Source organism: Phyllostomus discolor, chromosome 8 (genome assembly GCF_004126475.2).
Source record: "Phyllostomus discolor isolate MPI-MPIP mPhyDis1 chromosome 8, mPhyDis1.pri.v3, whole genome shotgun sequence".
Lineage (NCBI taxonomy): Eukaryota > Metazoa > Chordata > Mammalia > Chiroptera > Phyllostomidae > Phyllostomus > Phyllostomus discolor.
In genome coordinates this window covers 63,207,519-63,226,848 of record NC_040910.2, presented here as the reverse complement: position 1 = coordinate 63,226,848, position 19,330 = coordinate 63,207,519, and the positions used below count along the sequence as shown (strand labels likewise).

General features: G+C 41.4%; 1 protein-coding gene and 1 pseudogene across 5 annotated transcripts in view; one reads left to right on the top strand and one right to left on the bottom strand.

Annotated features, from left to right (window-relative positions):
• The window catches only part of SPECC1 (sperm antigen with calponin homology and coiled-coil domains 1), a 258,495-nt gene that overhangs the window by 207,062 nt on the left and 32,103 nt on the right, over positions 1–19,330 (top strand). The gene's annotated exons all lie outside the window — the stretch shown is intronic.
• Positions 18,416–19,064, bottom strand: LOC114515040 (annotated as a pseudogene).

The following is a 19,330-nucleotide window of genomic DNA, read 5'->3' as shown; positions in this document are numbered from 1 at the left end:
TGTTGGGACAAGACTAAGGAGTTCAACATTTAGAATGTGGGCCTATTTCAAGTGAGTATAGGGCTCCAGGCTCCTGGGTTCCCAGCCAGAGAGTGGCCACGCCTAAGGGCACACACCCCTCCCCAGCTGTGCATCATTGCACCCCTCACTGGTCTCCAAGGGATGCAAAGTGATGGTCCTGCCTTCCGCAGTTTTGAATGTCTTGTCAGCAGCACGGCCATCTACGGGTGTAGATCCTTGAGCATATTGTGAATCCCATGTAAATGGAAATGTTCTTTTAATCTCCAGTAGGCATGATAGGTAATTATAAATAGCCAAAAATATTAAAATTGTTTTTTAAACTAAACTAAACTAAACTAAAATTGTTCAGTCTCATTTGTAACCAAAGAAATACAAATGAAAATATGATACCCACTTCGGGAAGGTTTTTAGTGATGAAATGGTCGAAATGAGATTTCTGCTCCACGGTTGGTGGGAGTGTGCATGAATACCGCCTTTTGCGGGGGAAATATGTCTCAGGAATCTCAAAAATGAGTGTGACCTTCAACAGAGGAATTGTGTTTCAGGAAAGTAATCATGAATGCCTATGAAGATACAATTTTGAGCAAGTTTATTATAGTTTTATTTACTTAAAGTTATTTTAAAAGACCTGGAAATGATGCAAGTTTCTAACAGTAGGAAAATCGAGCTTAAAAATCTTGTTTTGTACAAATATATTTAAAGGAACTAGAAAAAGGTGTGCCCACTATATTTAAGTCAACAGATTCTAAAACAATCTGTATAATGATTCCAGTTCTGTTAAATAATTTATACAGATGTTATACCAACATTAACAGTGGTTAACACTGGATAAGTACTTAAAATTTAATCATGCTTTCTTACGTATTTTTCATTTTATACAATGAGTGTGTAAATTTTTAACAAAAAAATTTTTTAATTGCATCTTTTTAAAGGAAGGAAGCCAGATGGAAAAGGTCTCCTATTATATGATTCCCTTTACATGAAATGCCCAGTGTAGGCAAAGTAGTAGAGTCAAAAAGTAGATTAGTGGCTGCCGGGGGCTGAGGGAGGGAGGCTAGTGAATAATGGGGGCCAAGCTTTCATATGGGGTAATAAAAACGTTCTGGAATTAGTGTTGGCTATACAACCTTGTGAATGTGCTAAAAGTTACTGAGTTCATTTTAAAAGGGTGAATTTATGTTGGTGAAATGTATCTCAGTAAACCTGTTATTTCTTTAAAAGGCAGTTAAAGCGTAGAGGAGGTGGAAACTGCTGTTGCTTTGTGTAATAAAGAATTGAGCCCTGGCTGGCATAGCTCAGTGGATTGAGCGTGGGCTGCGAATCAGTGTCGCAGGTTCGATTCCCAGTCAGGGCACATGCCTGGGATGTAGGCCACGGCCCCCAGGAACCGCACATTGATGTCTCTCTCTCTCTCTCTCTCTCTCTGTCTCTCTTTCTCCCTCCCTCCCTTCCCTCTCTAAAAATAAATAAATAAAATCTTAAAAAAAAAAACATTGAAGTCAAAGTCAAAGAGAGATGCAAGGTATACTATGCTGGTTTTTATTTGGTAGGTGGGATTCACAGGTATTCACCTTATTATGATGATTCAGAATCCAAATATATTCTTTGTGTCAAATGTTATATTATGACATGTAATTTGGGGGCAAAAGTCAGAGGGAAAAGGTCATAAAAGTATATTACAGTCAATAATTAAACCAGATCCTTTCTGAGAAAAATTTTAAGTGAAAGAACAGAGCACATAAGGAGTTACTGTATAAAGAAGGGGCTTGGGAGCCTGTGGGTCAGGCCCCATTCACACCTCTCTGGGGCCACTGTAGAGCCATGTGACAATGAAGTCAATTTTTTAAACATCTTTTTAAATAAAATATAAACATACAAGACTGATAAATTTTTTTCAGGAAAAGTGACATTTTTTAGTAGTATACCTAAAATGTCCTTAACCCTGAATTGCACATAGTATAACTCAGAATTTTTCATTTTGGCTGGCCACATCTTATTTTTAAAAACAGTAAAAGCAAACATTTTATGTCATCAAAACTTTTGCCATTTGCAATAGCAATAATGCAAGTCTGATCCTGTTATGGCAGATTTAAGCCTCAACTCAGATCACTCCAGCATCTCACCTTTTTATCAAGTTTTATTGGAACACAGTCATACCCAATCATTTACTTATTGCCTGTAGCTGCTTTATAGTTACAACCGTGGGGTTGTGTAAAAAATCTGAGCTAGAAAACCAAAATTATTTTCTACTGGCCCAAGTTGGCTAATCCCTCCCTTAGATTAAAATGCACCCAAGTATCTCCTGTTATTAAAACCACCTTTGGTCCTTGCATCTCACATAGCAATAAATGGGTGTTCAGATAGCAAGAGATTTGTACATGAAAATTTATCTGCTTCTGCTCAGTTTCTGAATTTGCCAGAATTCAGCTGGCAGAGAGTAGCTATGCTATCACAAAGGCACAAATAAGATCTCTTTGAACCTGTTTTTAACAAGTTAGCTAGAAGCTACATATTCTTCTCTGTTAGAGGAAAAAAGCAGTTTTTGTATTGTTCAAAACAAATCTTATTTTACATCTGTAAAGAGCACCCATGGTGCTGCCAAGGTCTGTTTTTTGTGTTTTTTTTGTCTCTGAATTCCCACAGACAAGCACTAGCACAGGCTTGTCCAATAGCAGGCAGCCTGTGCACATCGGGCTATTTGAGGCTCTAGTCGTTTTCTTTTCTTTTTTCTTTTTTGTTTTCCTTTCCTCTCCTTTCCTTTCTCTCTTCTTCTTTCTCTCTCTCTCTCTCTCTCTCTCTCTCTCTCTGTCTCTCTCTTTTGAGTCTATTGAGGGTTACTGCACAACTCAAAGAATGTAAATGCTTTGACTTATTCATTGTCATCAAAGTGGTTCTTTCCCTGACCTCATTATAAAGACAGCATCTCAATAGCAAGTGAATGTCAGTTTTGGCCTGTACTCTGGTGAGGCCCCTTTTCACCCAGTGTCTCAGTTTCTGTAGCTGTTGGGTTGGCCAAAGAGTCCATTTAGGTTCTTTTCTGTAAAATAAGAGACACATTTTTTCATTTTTACCAACAACTTTATTGATTTGGATGTTTTGAGTATATTGGTTAGCTCCCACATGGTATTACATTGATCATTCTCAATTCATATCTCGATTTGATAGCTATTAACTTCAACTCATCTACCCAACTGTGGAGCATCACACAGTGCAAAATCTCCAGCACAAAACTTTGCAAACCACTTTTGACAAATTTGATCAGTCACAGTGCCTTCTCTATACATGGCACAAATATTTTATTGAGTTTCAGTTGTATTTTTACCTTTTTTTTTAAACAGAATTCTTTCTTTTTAAAGATTTTATTTATTTATTTTTAGAGAGGGAAGGGAGGGAGAAAGAGAGAGAGAGAGAGAGAAACATCAATGTGCAGTTGCTGGGGGCCGTGGCCTGCAACCCAGGTATGTGGCCTGACTGGGAATCGAACCTGTGACACTTTGGTTCTCAGCCCATGCTCAATCCACTGACCTATGCCAGCCAGGGCTATATTTACCTTTCTTTTTTTTTTTTTTTTTAAAGATTTTATTTATTTATTTTTAGGGAGGGAAGAGGGGGGGAGAGAGAGAGAGAGAGAGAGAGAAGAGAAGAGAAGAGAAGAGAAGAGAAGAGAAACATCAATGTGCGGTTGCTGGGGGTTATGGCCTGCAACCCAGGAATGTACCCTAGCTGGGAATCGAACCTGGGACACTTTGGTTCCCAGCCCGTGCTCAATCCACTGAGCTACGCCAGCCAGGGCTCTACCTTTCTTGAAATAATAAATCATAATATGTAGAAAATGTTGTGCATTTGCTTCCATCTTCAATATTAAAATGGCTACACAAAAATTTACCAATTTTGATAAGTTTTTATTTGAAAGCATGCTGATGTGACAGCTGTCACAATACAATCTGACAAAATTGTTTCTAATGAAGTTAAAGACAACTAAGCACTACTAGAGCCATTATATGGGAAAAAAAAACAAACTTTTTGGCCAGCCACACAGTTATTTGTGCAATTTAAATGGTACCAGCTATTGTCTCATATTCTGAGGCAAGTAGAGTTTATATGGAAAACAGGGAGGAAAAGCTACATTTCCCACGTTGTGGTAGATATGCAATTCACTCTTGCAACCCATACTTCTATCTGGCTCTGTCTCCTGAACCAGCATGCTTAGGTGCTCCCTTTCTCAGTCTCAGTTTTATGTGTATATATGAAACTGTGAGTAATATGGAACCATAAATGACCCCAAATAGCCATAGCAATTTTGAGAAAGAAGAACAAAGTAGGAGGGATCACAGTGTCAGATATCAAACTGTATTACAAGGCCACTGTAATCAAAACAGTCTGGTACTGGCATAAGAACAGACACATAGACTAATGGACCAGAATAGAGAGCCCAGAAATAGACCCAAGTCTCTATGGTCAACTGGTATTTGACAAAGGGGGCAGAAGCATAAAATGGAGTAAAAATAGCCTCTTCAACAAACGGTGTTGGGAGATCTGGACAGCTACATGCAAAAAAATGAAAATCACCAATTTACACCATACACAAAAATAAACTCAAGGTAAAAACTTGATAAAACTTAATAAAACTTGATAAAAAACTTAAGTATATGTCATGACACAATAAAAGTCCTAGAAGAGAACATAGGCAGGAAAACCTCAGATATTCCACACAGCAGTATTTTCACCAATATGTCCCCTATAACAAGGGACATAAAGGAAAGAATAAACAAATGGGATCTCATCAAAATAGAAAGTTTCTACACAGCTAAAGAACACGGCATTAAAATGAAGAGAAACAACCATATGGGAAAACATATTTGCCAATGATATCTCAGACAAGGGTTTGGTCTCCAAAATATATAAAGAACTCACATGACTCCACTCCAAGAAGGCAACCCAATTAAAAAATGGGCAAAGGACTTGAACAGACATTTCTCCAAAGAGGACATACAGAGGGCCCAGGGACATGAAAAGATGCTCAACTTCACTAGCCATCAGAGAGATGCAAATTAAAACCACAATGAGATACCACTTCACATCTGTGAGAATGGCCATCATAAACAAATCAATAAACAACAAGTGCTGACAAGGATGTGAAGGAAAGCGAGCCGTAGTGCACTGTTGGTGGGAATGCAGACTGGTGCAGCCACTGTGGAAAACAGAATGAAATTTCCTCAGAAAACTAAAGGTGGAGCTGCCTTTTGACCCAGTAATTCCACTGCTTGGATTATACCCTAAGAATCCTGAAAAACCAATCCAAAAGAACCTATGTATGCCAATGTTCATAGCAGCAGAATTTGCAATGGCCAAGTGCTGGAAGCAACCTAAGTGCCCATCAGTAAATGAGTGGATCAAAAAACTATGGTACGTTTACATAATGGAATTCTATGCAGCAGAAAGAAAGAAGGAGCTCCTGCCCTTTGTGACAGCATGGATACATCTGAAGAGCATTATGCTAAGTGAAATAAGCCAGGCAGTGAAAGACAAATACCATATGATCTTACCTATAAGTACAACCTAATCAACAAAACAAACAAGCAAGCAAAATATAACCAGAGACAGTGAAATTGAGAACAAACTGACAGTAACCAGAGGGGAGGTGGGAAGGGATAAGTGGGGAAAAGGGGGAAGGGTTTTCAGAAACATATATAAAGGACACATGGATAACACCAAAGGGGGGTAGGATCGAGGATGAGAGGTGGGGATGGTTGGGGTGGGGGGTGTGGGAGGACAATGAAGACAACTAACTGTACTTGAACAATAAAAAAAATTAATAAAATGAAACTCTGAGTAGAAAAAATTATTTTTTAACAAAAATACCCAATTAAATCATGTACAAATACTGGTGAGTTTGTTTACGTAGCAGATGGGCTGAGACCTCTATCCCTTCATGTGCTGTATGTGGCTGACCAGGAAGCAGTGGGACAGTCCCAATCACTACTGATGTGTCCAAGGGCAGGCACCCAGCCTGAGCTCGGCCCAACAGCCCCTCCCCAGTAGTCTGGGAACTAGAACTGAGAGAAAGATGATTCCGAAATACAGAGCACCCATGCTGTTGCCAGCCATGTTTTGGCCATTGTGCAGACAAGAGTGAACATGACAGGCCCTTGATGGCTGTCTACACAAAGGCTGTTTTCAGGGTTGGCTCTTGATTGGCGTCTGCTAAGTTGGATTTCAGGAGGGTTCCCACCATTCTCAGAACTGATAAGGAAGACTTACTCTGCCTTTTCTTAAATTTTATTTTACAGATAAGTGAAGGGAGGGAGAAAGGCGGAGAGAAACATTGATGTGAGAGAGAAACATCATTCAGTTGCCTCTTATACATGCCCTGGCTGGGTATGGAACATGCAACCCAGCCATGTGCCCTGACCAGGAATGGAACTGGCCACCTTTTGGTTTGCAGGATGATGCCCAACCAACTGAGCCACACTGGCAGAGGCCCACTGTGCCTTGATAGGTGGTACAGATACAGTGGTTTATGCAGAACACTTGCTTTCCTTCTGGGAGCCTGGAGTTTTGGTACATGCTAGGTACATGTCACTAATTCAATCCCAAACTCTTATGAAACATCTCTATCCACCATAGGTGTCAGGGATTTCACCAGTCTGGTGCTGTGTGCTAGTGCACAGCTGTCAGACCAGGATATCCCTTTACTGTTACATCTTGGTTTCTCTCTTTTTTTGATCCTCTGTGTCCCAGGTCCTGTTTTTTTCTTTGCATTCCTTTTTGGTTCCTTCAGTATCTTCCTGAGAAAAAGATCATGGAAGGTAAATTTTTTTACTTTGCATCTTTATCTTACCCTGACACTTGATGGATTCGTTGGATAAAAAAAATTTACATCATGAAGTATTTTCCTTTCAAATTTTGTAGTAGCCATTGCCTCATTACCTTGTAGTTTCCGGTGTTGCGGGGAGAACAAAATAGTTATGTCATGTTTTTCATCTGCAGAAGCTCATCAGAGCTGCTGGTTGCAACTTTCTCAAATTTCAGGGTGGCATGCCTTGCTGGGTGCCCGCTGTACCTCTTCATGATGTAATCTTCTTAAATCATTTCTTTGGTAATGTTTGCTCCTCTGTTTTCTTTCTCTGGTACTCCTAGCCTGGTCCCCTAATTATATCTTTTTGAACTTTTTCCCATGTCTTTGCAGTTCTGTTTTCTGAGACATTTCCTTAACTTAATCTTCTAAAATCTATTAAAGTGTTTCATTTCTGCTATAATTTTTTGTATCATTTCAATTTTCTGAATGTAATTGTGGTAAAATATAACAAAATTTACCATCTTAACCATTTTTGTGTGCAGTTCACTAGTTTTAAGCACAATACACTCACATTGTTGTGTAACCATCTCTAGAACTCTTTCATCTCGTAGAACTGACACTCTATACCCATGAAGCAACAGCTCCCCACGCCCCTCCCCACCAGGCCCCTGGCAGCCATCCTACTTTCTGTCTCTATGAGTCTGACTGCTTTAGGGACCTCATAGAAGTGGCATCAGATAGTGTTTGTCCCTTTGTGACTGGTTTACTTCACTGAGCAGAATGTCCTCAAGGTTCACCCATGCCGTACCACATGTCAGAATCTTTTTTAAAGCTGATTAATATCCTATTGTATGTTTCTGCTATCATATTTTTAAGTTCCAGGGCTTCTCTTTTGGACCCTGGACTTTTTATAGCATTCTGATGTTTTTTCACAGATATGACATCAGTTCGCCTTGCTGAGAGTCATAAGTTGTGTGTATCCCCAAATCTTCTTTCTGCTGTGGCTCTTTGCTGCAGGTGCCTCTGTTCCCTTGGTGTCTCTGGCCACTGGTAGTGCATTGGAGACTTCCTCAGAAGATTCATGCATGCTGGGCTCCATGGGCAGCTCCCTGCAGTGGGAGGCTGGCGCCTGTGCGCATCCAGGAAAGACTCCTAATGTCTATCTTCAAGGCATTCCCCTTGGACTGTCCAGATTCTCCTGAGGAGGACCTCCTAGGACCTTCCCGTGGGCATCAGCCTGGCAACCAGGACTTGGGGAGCAAAGCAGAGAAGAAACTGGGGGTAGGAGGGGCTGTCGACCGCTTGAGTCCCAGTACCACTCCTGATGTGTGTTTTCAGACTCCCACTCACAGCCCACCTTGAAATGCTCTGATAACTAAAAGAAGCTTGCTTCTGTTTTGTGTTCACAGAGAATTTGTTTTTAAACCCAGAAATAGATAAGTGCAACTTAACATTAAGTGCAATTTAAAATGGGCTCCCTGTCTGGGGACCCCATTTTACTCCTCAGGCTTCAGGTAAGGGGCAGGGCCAGCCTCTGTCTGTGCAAAACAGAAGGGGCACCTGCAGCCCAGTCCTGCTTTTAATACCCACCTCTTATCCACTTCCCAGAGCGCCTCCTGCCACCAGTTTCTTGAGCTTTTGGGAGATTGTGTGGTGAAATCAGATAAGGTCTCTGCTCTTCCCCATTGCCAGCTTGACATTTAGTTTTCTTAGGTCTCTTTTGTTAGTTTCTTCTGGTCTATCTGCTTTTTGGCTGTTAGAATTTTATTCCCTCTTTTCCCATCAATTAATGCCTCTGGGGCAGGGTAGATATCTTTCAGTGGTTTTGGCTGACCTTTAAGTGGGCATGAAAGTACATGTGTTCAATCCACCATCTTTACCTTAAAGTCTCGGAGCTTGTTATACCTTAAAAATATTAATCTTCATCTGTCACTGGGGTGTAAATCATTGTTTTTGAGTATTTAAACCTTTTCTTCTTTTGCAGTTTGTGTTTATTTTACTAGATGGTATTGTAACTTTTTTCCTGAATAGGGTAATTTATTTTAGCATCATTGTTTAACAGTCTTTGTTTAACCACTTGATAGATCCTGGCATAAATGGGAATTTAGTAGGTATCTGGACTTTCTAGACCCTTCCACGGATCTGTTAGTTTGGTCCTCTGCCACAGACTGCTACTGTGCAAAGAAATGAGAAAGTGACCAGTGGGCATCTATCAGTGTGGTGCTGGGCCACAGGACGGGGCCATAAATGTTTGCTGTCATTGTTATTGATATATTTGTTATAATTTTCACATCTCAACATTTTTCATTATTTGATTATATTTGCTGATTTCCTAGGGTTTTCAAGCTAGACTATTGCAAATAACTTCTTTCCAATATTTATGCTTCATGTACCTTTTTTATTGCATTCATGAAAGTCCAGAAAATATTGAATGCTATTGATGATGGATAGTTTCCCATTCATAGTAATATCTAGTCTTTACATGTAATTTTTGTATTGTTTCCTGATACTCTGTCAACTAAAGGAAACCTCAGTTTTGAGTTTAATGGGAGTTTTTTAAATCCAGAAATAGGAAAGAGTTGTATTAAACTCCTTTTGTCATTTGTTGAGCAACTATAAAGTGTTTTCTCTTTTAAGCCATTTATGTAATTAATATATTTTGTATTATATTATATATTAGTTTCCTAATTGGGGGAAACATTCTTATATTCTTAGGGATAAAATTCTAACTTGGCCATAGTATATGCATATACTATGGTATATTATACCTGGGGGGAAATTCTGCTTGTGGTTATTCTTTGATACAAAGTATATTATTTTTTATACTCTATTAATAATAAAGGAGCATTTGGCTTTTTGCTTGGTTTAGGTACAAATGAAATTGATAACACCAGATTTTTTTATTTTGATGTTAGCAAGCACAAAAAAACGTATCATGTTTTGTCTGAGTAGCCCAGTTGGTTACAGTGCTGTCCTGATATGCCAAGGTTGGATCCTGGTCAGGGTACATACAAGAATCAACCAGTAAATGCATAAATATGTGGAACAACAAATCGATGTTTCTGTGTGTGTGTGTCCCTCTTTTTCTCCCTCTCCCTCTGCTTTCTTCTTTCTGTCTCTAAAAAAAATATCAATAGAAAACCCTATGATATGTACATGGTCAAAAAATGCAGTAAGTATCTTGCTGCCTTCTCCAGTAGGTTTGTGACAGAGTAAATTCCTGGCCAGAAGGAACATATTATGCTCTGGGGCACAGGACAGACCCATGCAAGACTCTCACGTGGCTTCCAACCAACAAAAACCTGGTTTCCTGGAATTTTGTTGGGTAGAAGTTGGGAAGCCTCTCATTTAGAATTTTCAATTTTCCTGTTCTCCAGAAGTGAAGGCTTAAATTTTCCTTGGGACTGGGTGCTCTTTTCTGTGGATAGCAGGCCTTGCTAGGACCTATAGTTACACAAATGTAAGGAGGGTCCCCTCACTGGTCTCGTGGGCCTTGCTGGAGCCCAGACTGGCCCTTCAGGGTGGAGCCCTCGATCCACTGACATTTGAGTGAGGTACATTGAAGTCTCTTTCTTTGACTGTGGTTGTTATCAAAATATTTGATTTCTAAGAGTTTTTGCTTTAGATAGTTGAAAAATAAATTTAAGGTTTGTATCTCATATTTTCTCCATAGATTTTACCTTTTTTTCAGTTAAACCTTTTGACGTAAAAGTTTACATGTTATGATACTAGCATTGCTGTTTCCATTTCTGTTCAGCTTTTATTTATCTTTATATTTTATGTACAGTCTTCCCTGAATTGCCTGCATTAGGTGTATTTCTTATAGTTGAGCTTCATGCCTGATCTGAAAGTTCCTCTATTGGGGTCCACATTTCTGGTAGCTTATTTGTGCATATTGGGTCTTATTTCAGCTACCTTATTTTATGTTTTTAGTAACCAGTTTTATGTTTTTCTAACCGGTTTTCTTTTTCCTGATTCCCAGTCACCTAACAACACACATGGTGAGGCGTGTGGGTGAAAAGGTGGGAAAGGCTGAGACATTCTACCTGAGAATCTGAGTAGCATAATGGTGTAGTCAGTTCTCACCAAATTTAAGTAAATAGTCCTTTTTCATCAAATTAAAAGTTTTTAAATGTAGAACTAAAGAAAGCCAGTTGGAGTCATGAGAAATGGTTCAGCAAGCCCCATGAGGGACTGACGTCAGGCAGAGCCGGCCCAGCTTCTCGGGCCTCCTGCAGAGGCCACACACACAGGCCTCTCACCAAGGGAGCGCAGTCCAGAGCTGTCCTCGTGCCTGGGAGGAAGAGGGGCTTGGAAGACCCTGTAACAAACCTGGAGCCTCGTGAGCTGGAGTATGGAGCAGATGGGCTAGGTAGCAGCCTGGAAGGGATATAGGGTGGTGAGAAATTCAGGCAGAAGAGGAAGAACGGGTGCTGCATATCTCGTGGTGTCGGATTCCCATGAGGCTGTGATGCTTCTGCCAGACTGCATGGAACTGGGACAAAACCACAACAGCACAGCCACACAGAACCACGGGACAGTGATTTAAAGGAATACCTGGAAACTTCTCATTCAGATGGAGCGAAATTATTTAGCAGTTTGCTAAGGAAGGCAGGATATTCTTGAAAATTTATTTATACAGGGAGGGTTCATCATAGTCCAGTGAAATCCACAGAGCTAATTTTATCGGTGTTTGTGGGGGCATAGAATGAGATCTGTCTCATTTGCTCAGCTGTTCTTGGGGTCCTGGATCTCTTCTTTTTATTGTAATAACATACGTAACATAAAATTTACCATCTTAACAGTAGTGCTAAGTTCCGTGACATTAAGTACATTCATGTTGTTGTGGTGCCCTTTGTGACAGTATGGATGGACCTGGAGAGCATTATGCTAAGTGAAATAAGCCAGTCAAAGAAAGACAAATACCATATGATTTCACTCATATGTGGAATCTAATGAGCAAACAGAACTAACAAGCAAAATAGAGATAGACTCAGATGGAGAGAGAGCAGGCTGACAGCTTGGGTTAGTGGGTGGAGGGATTGAGCAAAAAGGATAAGGCACTCATAGGCAACAGAGGGGTGATTGCAGGGATAGGGATATTAGAAAGATAAACTGTAATGGGAAAAATATAATAAAAAAATAAATGATTAGGTATGGAACGTATTCTTCCAACTAAAGTTTGTGCCATCTTCAGAACTTTTTCACGTTCTCAAACTGACACTCTGTCCCCATTCCCCTCCCCCAGCCCAAGGCAACCTCTCTCCTATTCTCTGTGTCTGAATTTACCAATTCCAGGCACCTTATGTGGACTTGTGCAGTGCCTGGCCTTCTAACACCGGGTTTTTTGACTTAGTACAGTGTCTTCAAGGTTCATCTGTGTAGCAGCCTGTCATTCATTCTGCTTTTCTGTCTGTTTGCCTTCGTCCTGGGGGAACTCAGTAGGGACCCTGCAGTCTCCTAGAGCTACAGCTCTGGAGACCACACCCCACCGTAGCTTTAAAACCTTTAACAGCTCTGTGGGCTGAATTAGACCCATATTTGTGTGGGAGGGTCTGCCTGTCTAACATGGATATTTGTTGGGGTTTTTTGTCCCTTTTCTCAGAGGTATGGAATGTAGCCCCCACACACCCCCAATCCTAGGCAACATCTGGGGAGACCAGAAGCCAACTGCAGGGCTCAGCTCAGCAGCCTTGGGGTCCCAGGGAGTCACTTCCTGCTGAATTCCAGCGAAACACAGGAGAAAACAAGGGGGCAAAATCTGGCAGGCTGTTAGAGGGAGAACTATACTCCAGTTAAAGGCTCTTGATTGCGAGTGAGTGGAGTCTTGTGCCTCTAAAGGATTGTTGAAAGAAAACATCTGCATCCAGATGTTGCCAGTGCACACATTTTTTCATAGGTATAGAAATGCTAGATGTGCTGCCAGCTTCAGGAAGTAAAACAGGATTTTCAGAGTAAAACCTGTGAGAATATTTTCCCCCTCTGGGCCGAGGGTGATATAAGGAGCCTTTGTCCTCCCTCCTCCCTATCCATCATTGGTCCCAGCAGGGGCCCATGTAGATCAGATGTGCCAGCCACTGGTACTGCAGCATGGCGCCGTCTGCACCAGAAATGATCATCTTGCCGTCATTTAAAAAAATGAGGCTTGATGTTCACCGCCATCCCCTCTCCGTCCCCCAGGACAGCATGGGAGTCTGTTTAGACAATTACAGTCCCAAGTGAACCTACAGAGTATTTTTTCTGTTCTCTTATTCATAAAATGTTCATCTGGGGAAAAGAAATAGTCTAGCCACAAGCAGTGATTTCAGAGGCTAAATCCAGTCTTTCTGGGAGGTAGGAGGTGAAGATTGTCTAGTATAAATTAAACTTGGTCTTGGAACTAAATTCTTCAGAAGAAATTGTTCACTTATTACATGTTATGTTCTTAGTAAGCACATCCAAAAATATGGAAGTACCATTTCCCTTAAGAAAACTTTTCCCCTCACTAAAAATATTCTATTTGGAGTGCTAGAGCATCATAGTATGGAAAAAAATTTATGTAGTTCTCTGAAACTTGTGGATTCTCTTGAGAATGCATAGGTAAGTAAGTAGTCTTTTATGTTGTGGGGCAAGGAGCATTTAAGATAGAAAGTGGAAGAACCTCTTTAAGGGCAATTCAGTAGAATCCAGCATAGTTCAGCCCACGTGTGTGCAGAGTAAATACAAAAAACTGGACACACCCTAAACAGACTGTTTATCTGTTCTACAATAAGCCATACATAGCCATTAGAAAAGAACAAAGTAGCTATTGGTGATGAAAAGGGGGCTGATATTTACTGACTATTTGCCACATAACAGGCCTTGCTCTAAAGGCTTTGAAAGTTATTTGTGCATGTACCATAATCTGATTACAATCCTCTTAGATATCTATTCCAGACCCATTTTAAGGATGAGGAAACTAGGGCATAAAGAGGTTAAATAAATGACCACAGCTGTACAACTAGTAAGTGATCAGCTGGAATTTAATGCTTGTCTGGTTTCATAATCCAATCTCTTAGTCTCTGCACTGTAACTATGTGTTGTGAAAGGACCTATATCATTAGCTATTAGTAAGTGGGGGGAGGGGTGGAACAGTACAGAGCAGTGTGTATAACATGCTATCATTTGCATAAGAAGAGGGGAAATGTATAGATATGTTTGTGGAAGTACAGAGCTGTGCTGTCCACAGAACTTCCTGTGAAGAGGAGGATGCTCTAGGTGTGCACTGTCCAAAAGGGTGGCCACTGGCCACATGTGGCTAACATGACAGAGAAACTGAATTTTATATTTTATTTAAGCTAATTTAAATAGCCACATGTGGCTAGTGACTATTGTATCAGACAATGCACAATAAATATATATGGAGGAATGCAAAAGAAGCTGGTAAAAGGTTATTTAATCTTGTGGTTTTCAAACTGTACTTTAGAAAAAGCTCTGCAGGAACTTTAGTAGTATGAACTAGGTTCCATACCTAATCATTTCTTTTTTTTGTTGTATTTTTTCTTTTACCATTTGTCCTTTTTATAACCCCCACCACAATCACCACACTGTTGTCCATGTCCATGAGTCCTTTTTGTTTGATCCTTTTATTCCCTATCCCAAGCCCCCAGAGCTTCGAGCCTGCTGTTTCTGAGTCTATCTCTTATTTTGCATGTTAGTTCAGTTTTCTCATTAGATTCCACATATGAGTGAAATCATATGGTATTTGTCTTTCTCTGACTAGCTTATTTCACTTAGCATAATGTTCTCTAGATCCATACACACTGTTGCAAAAGGTAAAATTTTCTTCTTTTTCATGGCCAAGTAGTATTCCATTTTGTAAGTGTCCCATAGCGGTTTTATCCACTCATCTACTGGTGGACACTTAGGCATCTTCCATATCTTGGCAATTGTAAATAATGCTACAATGAACATAGGGGTGCTTACGCTCTTTCGAATTAGTGTTTTGCATTTCTTCAGATATATTCCTAGAAGTGGAATTGCTGGGTGATAGGACAATTCCATTTTTAATTTTTTGAGGTATCTCCATACTGCTTTCCACAGTGGCTGCACCAGCCTGCTTTCTCACCAAAAGTCCAAAAGAGTTCTCTTTTTCCACATCCTCACCAGCACTTGTTGTCATGGCCAGTCATTTCAAAACCACTAATACAATCCAACCACTTCATTTGAGATGAAGAAACAAAAATTCAGAAAAGTTGAGTCACTATAGTCTTAGTCACACAGCTGCTCTAGTGACAGAGGAACATCCAAGACTAGGAGCTAATCAAAATTTGGGCTGGGTTTTTCCTCCTTACAGTGATTTACATCTTAATTTTCCAAGGCTTTATTCAGTCATATTATCAGCTTTTTAAAAAAAGACAAAAAACAGACTTTTGTCTACAGTGTTTTCAGAACCACACTGTATCTGCAGTGCTCTCTCTCTCTGCAGCCCAAACCACATCACATCTCCACGGTCCAGACACAGAGTTGGTCTTGCTCTGCCTGCCCCACTGTGTGGTGAATCATACAGGCCAAGGACCGGGCTTCCTGTTTGTCCGCCCCTCAGCACGGTGCACAGAGAGGGCTTTGATGAACATTTGCTGGTTCTAATTATAAAGAGCCATGGGTTGGGCTCTACTTTCAGCCTGGAGAGTCGACTCATTAGTGCAAGTTGTTCGTAAAATGGCTTCTTTACCATTTCCTAGGGTGACTGGTGCTATAGATAAACACTCAACTAGCTAGGAGAAGGGTGAGTTTTAGGGGTACTAACATAATCTGGAAAGTGGGTGATGGGGTAATTCTAGGATGAGTGGAACCACCAGATCTGGAAATTACCATTACCATTTTTAGAAAAAGTAAGCCAAGATAATGAGTGAAATTAATGAAAATGCAGTAATCAACTCAAGAGAAAGGCAGCAGAGAAAAGGAGGGGGAGGAAATTGTAGAAGAGTGTTTCTCCAGGAATCCAGAGCGTGGTCTGGGTCTGGGGGTGGAACCTGGCAGAGAATCTAGGGAGCTGAGCCGAGGGCAGAGACGCCTACTCCTGGAGCTGCAGTGGAGGGCCCGAGTTCCCCTGCTCCATGCATGGTGCTGCGTCTTCAGTCCATATCATGGGCTGTGCTAGACCACAGAATGGCACCGGCATGGGTGTGGGCCCAGCTGGGTGGTTCAGAAGGTGCTGGGCAACAGCAGAGTTGGAGTGAAACTAGACCAGCCATCACCAGGCCTAGGCCAGAGGCCCTTGGTGAGGAAATGTTGTGGGTGGGGGCTCTGTAACGTTAGATGAAAAAGGAAGAAGCAGGAAAGATGTAGCTCCAGCCACTCTTCTGATGTCAGTATCCTTTTGAATCTGTGTCCAGGGATAGGTTGTGCCATATCTGCCTGTGTGTTTTTGTAGACAGAGCAGCCCTCTCTCATTGGAAAGCTGTCATCTGTAGAGCGTATTCCTGCTCTCTTCCTCCTTGTGCCTTACCACTCTGGTCTTTGCTGTGTATGCAGAGCAAAAGGTGGTCCTTTTATGGCCTTCTGGCCCACTCTTTCTCAAGTCTCAAAACTTCAGTTCTTTCAACGGAAGTAAAAAGAAGGAAGAATTGTTGTTTTTTTTTGTTTTTTAACCCTAGAATGCACCTTTATTACATCATCTTTTTTAAAAAATATATTTTATTGATTATGCTATTACAGTTGTCCCATTTCCCCCCCAGCACACCACCTCCCACCCACATTCCCCCACTTTAATTCTTGTCTCTGTGTCATACTTATAAGTTCTTTGGATTCTACATTTCCCATACAATTCTTATCCTCCCCCTGTCTATCTTCTACCTACCATCCATGCCACATATTCTCTGTACCTTTTTTCCCCTCTCTCCTCCTCCCGCTCCCCTGTTGCTAACCCTCCATGTGATCTCCATTTCTATGGTTCATTCCTGTTCTAGTTATTTGCTTAGTTTGTTTTTGTTTTTGTTTTTGTTTTTGGTGGGGTTGTTAATGTGAGTTTGCTGTCATTTTACTGTGCATGTTTTTATCTTTTTTCTTAGATAAGTCCCTTTAACATTTCATATAAGAACTTGGTGATGATGAACTCCTTTAACTTGACCTTATCTAAGAAGCACTGTATCTGCCCTTCTATTCTAAAGGAAAGCTTTGCTGCATAGAGCAATCTTGGATGTAGGTCCTTGCCTTTCATGACTTGGAATACTTCTTTTCAGCCCCTTCTTGCCTGCAAGGTCTCTTTTGAGAAATCAGCTGACAGTCTTATGGGCACTCTTTTGTAGGTAATTCTCTCCTTTTGTCTTGCTGCTTTTAAGATTCTCTCCTTCATTTTAATCTTGGCTAATGGAATTATGATGTGCCTTGGTGTGTTCCTCCTTGGGTCCAACTTCTTTGGGACTCTCTGAGCTTCCTGGACTTCCTGGAAGTCTACTTCCTTTGCAGGATTGGGGAAGTTCTCCTTTATTATTTGTTCAAATATCTTTTCCATTTGTTACTCTTCCTCTTCTCCCTCTGGCACCCCTATAATTCAGATGTTGGAATGTTTGAAGATGTCCTGGAGGTTTCTAAGCCTCTCATTTTTTTTTGAATTCTTATTTCTTCATTCTTTTCTCATTAGATGTTTCTTTCTTCCTTCTGATCCACTCCATTGATGTGAGTCCCAGTTTCCTTCCCATCACTATTGGTTCCCTGTGCATTTTCCTTTATTTCACTTAGCATAGTCTTCATTTTTCCATCTAATTTGTGACCAAATTCAACCAATTCTTTGAGCATCCTGATTACCAGTGTTTTCAACTGTGCATCTGGTAGGTTGGCTATCTCTTTGTCGCCTAGTTGCATTTTTTTCTGGAGCTTTGATCTGTTCTTTCATTTGGGCCACTTCTTTTTTAATCTTGACACGCTTGTTATGTAGTGAGGGGCGGAGCCTCAGGTGTTCACCAGGGCAGGGCAACCCAGTTGCTGGGTTGTGACGCTGTATGTGGGGGCAGGGTCCAAGAGGGACCAATGGTGCTTGCTCTGCTCTCTGCCAGATTTCAGTCCCTTCTGCCGCTTCCTCCAAGCAAACTAGGCCTTCCGGGTGCTGATTCCCAGTGCGTGGGTTTGTGTATGTTCTAGGATCCTGCGGGTCTCTCCAAGGAACTCTACTGTGAGGCCGTGAGTTTCTCCCGGTTCTGCAACCCCCCACAGGTGTTTTCAGTTGGTGTTGTGAGGCTTTATTTCCCCGAGCTGGAACCCTGGGTTGCACTGTCTGTCTCGCTCCTCACTTTCATCTAGTTTATCTGTGCGCAAATGTGGGACCACCCAGTCTGCCAGCTGCATTGCGCACTGCACCCCTCCACAATCCGCTACCTTGCTGGGCCCGCCAACTGCCGCTTTGCCTCGAACCTTGTCTGTACGGCTGCCTGACTCTGCCCTTCCTGCTGGATGAACGTGTCTACTTTAACTCCTTGGTTGTCAGGCTTCTATACAGTTCAGTTTTCTGTCAGTACTGGTTAGTTTTTGTTTTTAAATTGTTGTCTTTATTTTGGTTGTAGCGTGTCTACCTATGCCTCCATCTTGCCCAGGAGTCCCGTTTTTTTTTTTTTTTAACATGAACTTTAAAGGAAGGAGGGAGGAGGATTTATTTGCCTTTCTGGGCCTTAATTTTCCTCAGGTAGAACTCCAGCTCCTTGCCTTGCAGCACGTAGCCATCTGCTCGGCCACACTGGCTTGCTCTTGGAGCAATGCATGCAAGAGGCTTGCCCTGCTGGAACTGCTCCCCCAGAAGACAACTGATTTTGGCATTCTTTTTCCTTTCATCATATTTCTTCTGAATTTACTTTGATCCTGTTTGTTTGTTTGTTTGTTTGTTTAAAATCTTTTCCTCTTCAAGAGTCAACTTGGTCCTCTTCTTGTGGCCCGGGGATGTACACAGTGGGGTTCGTATCACTGTTGGTGCAGTGTGGTGTCAGTGAGCACGTGCAGTTCTTTATAAGTGTCTTGGTGTGGACCAGTTCATTGTTGGATGCTTTGTAGACAACATCAACATTCCTTGTTGTGTGTGTACAACAATCTAAGCCCCAGGAAAAGTTGCCCACATCCAGCCTCAAGGTTCAGTACTTCTTGCTGCTTCCTCACACATGAACTGTGTGTATGCATCAGGGGCCAATCTTAGTGTTTGCAGCAGGGCACCCCTGCTCATGTTTTCACTTCGTGTGATAGGGCTTCCTCTTGCCCCAGTCTCGTGGCGCTTTTGCCAGTTGTCCCAAGAGATGCCCATGGCTTGACGCTGGCTGGAAAGAGACAGAAGAATCATTTTTAAAAAGTAAGTTATTCCACCTGGCTGGCGTAGCTCAGTGGATTGAGTGCGGGCTGCAAACCAAAGCATCGCAGGTTGGATTCCTAGTCAAGGCACATGTCTGGGTTGCAGGCCACAGCCCCCAGCAACCGCACATTGATGTTTCTCTCTCTCTTTCTCACTCCTTTCCCTCTCTAAAAATAAATAAATAAAATATTTTTTTAAAAAGTAAGTTATTCTATTGATCT